Raw genomic sequence first — 7,688 nt, 5'->3', positions numbered from 1 at the left:
TGCCCATCGCGTGTGGAGGGGCCACAGGTTCTCGGGTTCTCGTGGGAAGAGACCCCAGAACGCAGAGTTCGCACTGGGTGAGTGTGGAGCAGACGCTTGGCCCCAAACAAGAGTGTGTTCTGAGCACACGGGGCGGCCTCAGTGTCAGGCACCGTGGCAAGGATGCTCAGGGCCAGGAAACTGCTCATGCCAGCGTCCCTGAGCTCCTGGGACGGCGGCCGGAGACTTGGCCTCCAGACAGGCGTTTCCACCCCCGCCCCGGCTGTCCTTGGCTCGCACTTCCCAGGTCGTAGGGTGGGAACCGCCCCAGTGGGCTGACAGAGCCACTGTGGAAATGCAGGGGGTCGGGAAACAGGCGGCTGACACCCAACGGGGACTACGCTCTGTGAAGTCAATTTGCCAAAGCCGATTCTCGATCACAGAATCGCTCAGCACAGGCTCCATTCGCCGTCGAAACGGGGCGGACGCGGGGGCTCGGTCTGCCGTGGGCCCCAGGGCAGCCAGGCAAGGGCTCTGCTACCCACCTCCCCCAGACGCGTGCCGGGGGATTTGTGGTTTGGGCCATGCAAAGCCACGGACACGACTTGTGGACAGCAGTTGAAAAGGGTCAGGGGACCTATTTAGGGTGATCCAGCCAGAAGGGGCCGAGAGCTCCCAGCAGGGCCTTGACCTGAAAGCTGGGGCTCGGGTGGCTGGCCCAGGCCCGCACGGGGTGCCGCATGGGGTGCTGCTCTGCTCTGGGCACGGGGCCCCCATGCCGAGGGGTCTCTGAGCTAAAGCCAGGGCCGCAGCTGCAGGAGCCGATGGGTGACCACTGGGCACACAACCGGGTGCCTCTGAGCCCCACGGCAGAGGCGGAGGTGGCCCCTCCACACGCGATGGGCAGGATGCAGACCGACAGGGCTTGGGCGGCTCTGCCCACACCCTCCACGCGACCTGGGCCGGTGGCTGCTGGGCACTCAAGTCCTGGCCTCTGTGCCGGGGACTGGCAGCTGAGCTGACAGGCATCGGCTGTCATTTGACTGTAGCCCGATTTGCAAGGGAAGTGGCTGATAGAAGGAGGCTTTGTGACAGGCACTTTCTGCCCGCTGTCCTTGCCACTGATTCAGCATTGAGCAGGACTCCTGGCCGGAGAGAGAGGTGGGGCCAGCCACACAGCCACACAGGTCGGTGTGTCACCACGGCTGTAGCAGGCACTTCCGAAGGACCCGCAGAGGCGGCTTCAGGTGAGTCTGAGGCGGGGCCTGGCCCAGGCCGCACTGGGCTCCACGGGATGCGCTGCTGATGGCCACAGGGGGACCAGGTGCCCATGCTCTTGGGCCCCAGAGCAACTGTGGAGCTGGACTAGGAATCCTGCATGGAGCCAGGGTCCGTGATGTTTCTGTCACCTGGTGGGTCACCAGCCACAGGCCAGGAGCAAGGGCCCGGTGACCCTGGAATGGAGGCCATGGTAGGCACTGTCAGGCGGAGCTGCCCACACCCAATCGGTCTTGAAGAAGGACTGTCCCCCTGATGTGGCCACAGCTGCCCCGTGAGCCAAGCAAGAGCCGTCACACCCTCTCTCCTCTGGACTCCGGTGGGCGTGGGTGCTCCCGACGGGGAACAGAGGTCTCCATCGGTGGTGGCCGTGACGGCGGTGTGTCCTGCTCGGAGCGGGCTCTTTCCTCACCTGGGCATGCGGACATCGTTCTCACATGGTTCTTGGCCAGTTCCCATCCGTACCCAGCTGCAGAGGGCACGGCTCTCCCCCAGGGAAGCCGGCCACCTAGCAGTTACCCTGGGCGAGTTGTCATCCGTCCCTGTCACAAGTGGCACAGCCTTCACCACGTGTCCTTGCTGGGGTGTGTCCTTGGCAGCCGTGACCAGGCTGTGGGAGGGTGCAGGGGCTGAGGAGTGGGGAGGGATGGGCTGGTGTCCGGGCCCCGTGCCTGGCTGAGCACCATCTGAGACACAGCTGCCACCTGACACTCTCGACACCTCTCGTTGACCTAGAGCCTCGTCGTCGTGGTTCCCTCGGGAAGAACGCTGGTCACGTCTGGATCAGCTGGACGGGGGGCTGGGCCCGAGCAGACCCAGGCTGAGGCCTGTCGGCGGGAAAGCGTTTGAGTCGGGAGGAGCCGTCCGGACTCAAGGCTGCGGGAAGCGGGTGTGCACTGACCACCCTCCCCTCGAGGGGGCAGAACCTTCCAGAAGAGGCCCAGAGGGTGACACGTGCATGGCAGGGATGCTGAGAAGTGGAGACCGGGATGGGGGCCAGGAAGGAAGCTGGTCACCTTGCCCACGCCCCCGCGAGCCCGTCGCCCGCCCCAGCTGCCTAGGACACTCCGGGAGCTCCTGCCGTGGGTCCCCAACAACCTGCTGAGCGGCGGACTGCAAAGACACGCACGGCCACAGCCGACAGCACTGTCCTGAGCCGTAGACACGTGTGCACGCCGATCAGCGGCTTCAGCCAGGCCACTGAGGGCCACCTCAGGAGGCACGCAGTGCCAGAGGCCCTGCTCTGCCTGCCCAGAGCTCACAGGCTGCAGGGACACGGGAAGTGTCCAGGGGCAGCTCTGTCATTGGACAGGCGGCCAGTGCAGACAAGGGCCTCGTGCCCTGCGGTGGTCCGCGGTGTGCACCCTGAGGCAGGTGGGGTCCCCTGGCTGAATGAGGTCGAGGGCAGGATCCTCTGTGAAGTCCCCAGTACGTTCATGAAACAACCCCTCATATGCCAGTCTCCCTGGGGACGGTCCGCAACTGGGACAGAGGGCAGGGGAGGCGCGCCCCAAAGCCACCTCGCACGCGGCTATTTATAGTGACTCAGGGGACCTAAGCTGACCGGCATTAAACGGATTTGTGCAAACCACCCTGGGGGTCGGGGTGAAGACGGGGCGAGGCCGGGGGGCTGGGCGCCAGGCTCACCCTGCGCCGGGGCTGGAAATCAGGTCTGCCGGAGAGTCACTCCGGCAGCTGCGCCCAGAGGCAGGGAGCTTCAGCCCGAGGATTTGCGCTAAAGATAGAGCCGCTGGCTTGTGGGTAGAGAATCTGACCCAATTAGAGATCACCAGCTCCAGGAATTACTGGGGAAGGAATCTCATTAAGTAGGTTAAATATAGGTGCCGAGGCGGGAAGGGCCGCGGGGTCGGGAGGGAAGCCAGCATCCCCGCAGCGCTAACGCGCACCTGCTCTCCCGTAAAGGGACACGGGATGCCAGCGTGCGCCTGGACCGGCAGCTCGCGGAGGGCAGCCAGCCCAGAGCCCCGGGGCAGCCACTGCAGTCATCTGCCAGCCCCACCTCGTGCTGAGGAGCCGCAGCTCAGAGTCACACCGCGTCCTGACAAACATTCCCAGGTTGGCCCTGAACCCTTAGCAGGACCCCACCCAGCCCCCAAGCCCCCGGTCTGCAGGCACCTGCTCACCTGCCCTGAGCCCGCAGACCCCTCCCCTTCCTCGCGCATGCCCCGCATGTCCCTGAGTGCCGGTATCTGCCCTGAAATAGCTCCTCCTGTGTGGCTCCTCTCAGCTCAGGGCCTTCCCCGCCCCCGCCGGGCCCCCTGGGACCACCCTCTGTCACTGGTGGCCAGCTCACTTGCCCTACATGGAGAGGGCCCTACCTGCCCCCTGCTCTAAAAACAGAAGCAGCCCCAGGCGTGGCTTCCTGGCACACGCGTCCTGCGGGAGACCCCGAGAGCAGTGCTGTGTCTGCGCGCACGGGGCGGGGGACACCTGGGTTAACGCGGCCTTTCGACCAACCTGGCCACGGAACACCTGCTGGCACCGTGAACATGAGGCAGCTCGGGCCAGGCCGCGGCCAGCACACCCCCCCTCCGCCCCCGCACACTGGCGTGTCGTCGGCCCCTCCTGCTAGGGACCCTTCGCTGGTCCCCTGCCGTCCCCGGCATGGCTGGGCCCTCTCCAACCTCTGCTCTCCCGGGCAGTTTCACCCACCGCACTGGGCAGAACCCTCCCAGCCACAGCCCAGAGCGGGGGCTGCTTCACGCCCATCTGCAACAGGTCCTGAGGCCCTCATCCTGTTTCCAGACACCAGCAGGGGTGACATGACAGACAGGTGCCCCGTGCCTCAGGTCACAGGGCTTCCCACTGGGAGGTGGGCTGTCCTCTTAGCCACGTCAGTCGGGGAGGGCTGGGACATGGTAGCCAGCTCGGCCCTGGTCACGCCCCCTCCACCTCTGCCCCCTCAGTGTCTGCCTTGGAGTGGGCTGGAGGGGCCCAGGAACACGTGTCCCCGAAGCCTCTTGGAAATCGGGTCTGTGCAGATGTCATCACTTGAGGATCTCAACATGCCGCCGTCCTGCACTGGGGTGGGCCTGAAGTTCGGTGACGGTGTCCTAGTAAGGGGACGGGTGCAGGGAAGACGGCCTCCTCCCACGGTGTCAGCCAGGCGCCCCAAGGCCAACCCCTGGCCTCCGGGTGGGGGGAGGGTGAGCTCACTGTGACACAGGCACCTGTTGGTGGCCACCGTGAGTGGCAGCCCTGGGAAACTAGTACCGCCCGAATGGCCACTGTCCGGCCACCTCCACCCCGTCCCTGAGAATGCCCGGGGCAGAGCGGCCACTTCTTGCTCCTTGTCATGTCCCCCTCCTCTGACCCCAGGGCTCAGCTCCCGCTCTGGGATCAGCGGCGATGGCGAGTCCAGGCGAGCCACTGCGTCACCCTGGCGCTGAGGCCCCTGGCACCTCAGCGTTGCCCGCCAAGGGCTGAAGTTCCCAGTACGCAGAGGTGACAAAGCCACTGGCCCATGCGTCCCCAGTGCAGAGAATACCAACGTCTTCTACCTCTTCTGTACGTTTCTGCAGTTTACAAAATTTTATGACAAATTTCTATTATCAGAAAAATGCAATTCGGTGTGACGAGGTTTGATTGACACCTAGCAGGTTATGGGTTTGCGGCCAGGGCCCAGGAACGCATCGGGGTAGATGGGGGACGCCCCACCGTGTAAAGTGCAGGGACACATACGCTATGATCTGACAGATTACGAACAGAGAGAGAGAAGCAAGCTTGCCTGTACGTACGTTCGGAACATTCATCTCAGGGCTGCGGGAAGCTCTGCGCCTGTCCCTAGGGCCTGCAAGGTCACACGAAGGGGGCCTTGGGCACCCGGGCAGATCGGTCCGAAGCAGCTTCTCCAGTCAGAGGTTGTCTAGAGAGAAAGCTGGGCGGCAGCCAGCAAGCCTCCTCCCCACATGGCCTTCCCCCTCAGCGTCCCGCCGGACGCTTCAGCACGCGGAGGGTAAATGCTTGGTCAGCATGCGCTGCTCGAGACGTCATCACGTGGAGACCAGACGTCATCACGTGGAGACCAGAACTCCAAGGAGGTGCCCTGAGCCGGGGGACAGGGCTGTCATGCCGTATCCCGCTGCTCACAGCTGCGAGGTGCAAGGGGTGTGGCCCCTAGGGCACCAGCCCACACACCTGCTCACACCTGAGCACACTTGTTCACACCAGGGCCTGTGAGCAGAGTATAATAAATAGTACAGAAATCTGAAACCAAAAAGCTTAAACACTGAAAAATTAAAAAGAGTCAAAATGTTATTTTTTGAATATTATATGACATTCTGCATAAAACATTCAACGAAATATGCCGAAATTATTAGAAGTGCCATGCATTTAATCATATGACCGGATATAAGATCGACATCAAAAAGTAACATATTTATACCTCCGAAGCAACTACTAGAGACTGAATTTTCCAAAGGACCCCATTTATAAGAACAGCAAAACTTACGGATACCTAGAAATAAAACTAGCGAGAGAGGTTCAAGTGCTGTAGCGATCAGAATACGAAACTTTATGGAAATCGCTGATACGAACCCAAGTGAACAGACAGATACACTATGTTCATGGATGAGAAAGCCCCACGCTGGATGTCCGTCCTCTCCAAACTGACCTGTAAACCCACTGCGATACCATCGAAATCCCAAAGGAGTTTCATGAAGCACATGGACGAGCTGATTCTAAAACCCGAGGAGAGCTGCCGGGCTGAGGAGGGGGCAGGGCGGCGAGCTGAGCCAGCGAAGAGACAACCTAGAAACATACCCGGGCGTCCCTGAGATCTGACACACGACGAAGGCCGCCCTGCCGATCGCTGGGAAGATGAGCCGGTCAGCTGGAGCCGGGTCCACACAGCCCCGGTCCTCCTGGAAGGAAAGGAAACACGAAAGGCGATGTTTCGGTCCTTTTTCGAGAAGAAGAGAGGACAGGCCCATTTCGAATCTGTGCCGGGGAAGGACGGTGTCAGCAGATGCAGACGCTCACTGAATGAATTCGGCCACCTCACAGCTAAAGTTTCTGGTCACCAAGGACATCGTGAGAAATAAAGGACCAGCTGCAAAGTGGGAAAACCGTGTGCCACCTGGGGCCGAGAGCAGGTTACCACGCGAAGTACGTGAAATTCTCGCGAGTCGGCGAGTAGACGGACGGCCCGGGCCTCGACGTGGGGCGGACGGACAGCGCTTCCAGGACGAGGAAGCGACGCTGGCACACGAGCCGGGGTGACGGAGGCCACCGCGGTGGAGAGCACCCCAACCCCAGAGGGGCGTGGACCTGGGTGCCCGCTGTGCAGGAGCGGGAGGCAAAAGCGGCCCCACGTTTTCTGGCGAACAGCTCGACATCACCTTGTAAAGTTAAACTCGTCACGCCTGCGACCCAGAACAGGCAGCTCCCCGAGGCTCCGAAAGCCTGGACGGGGAGCCGCACGGGCACCAAACACGAGCACTGAGAAGGGCGGGCGCCGGCGTCTGTAGCAACGGGACACGGACACAGCCCGACGTCCAGTCACGGGAGAAGGCATGGGCCATGGCACGCGGACAACTCAGATCGGCAGCGAGACGACTTTCATCAAACCGAACCCAAGCAAACTGAAACGGTCTATTATTCAGGGATGCACGCATCCATTTTTAAACACCCTATTTTATCAGATCTGGGGGAGAAACTGAGCTGCGGGAGTGTTCGAGTCGTCTGTCACTCAGAGCCGCTCACTGCTTTTTCCCTTGGAAGGTCACAGAAAGAGCCCTACTTCTGCGTGTGCGTGTGCACGTGTGCACATTTTGCTGAATTATGTGACCGAGGTACCATCCCCCAAATTCTGTGCTATAAGTCGGTGCTTCTCACACTCGCGCATCAGGACCCCTGTCGCCGGAGGGCTAACCCCATTTCTGGCTCAGCTCGTCTGGGCCGAGACTGTGCTGCTTAGACACGTCCCGGGTGACCGGTGGTGTTTGTTACATAGCGCTGCCCACAAACATTTCTTTGGGCCTAAGAGCCTGGGCGTCTGTTCCCGAATCACTGCCCTTCGCTCTGAAGACACGTGCTGCCGCTTCGGTGGCCGTCACTGTGAAGAGACGCAGGGTGAGCAGCGTCCGGGCAAGCACGCGGTCACCCCCAGCCCCCAGCCCTCATCTTCACACGGGTAAAAGCGGGACTGCTCGGTGCCCCTGCGGTCACGACGCCGTCACACCTGTGAGCCCGTGCAAGGCGGGGCCGGCAGAGGAGGACGGCGTGTGCTCAGCGGGTCCACGCGTGCCAGCACAGTCAGCGTGCGCCCACCGTCCATGGTCCCCATCCGACAGCGAGCACGGAGACTGCGGCTGGTGCGTAGAGCCCTCTCTGCACAGAGGGGCGGGCAGGGCGCCGGGCGGCTGTGACGTCCCAGGGGACGTTTGCAAGGGTGCCTGGAGAACCCGCGG

Source organism: Pteropus medius, unplaced genomic scaffold (genome assembly GCF_902729225.1).
Source record: "Pteropus medius unplaced genomic scaffold, Ma_sr-lr_union100, whole genome shotgun sequence".
Classification (NCBI taxonomy): domain Eukaryota; kingdom Metazoa; phylum Chordata; class Mammalia; order Chiroptera; family Pteropodidae; genus Pteropus; species Pteropus medius.
Note: the sequence above shows the minus strand (reverse complement) of the source record.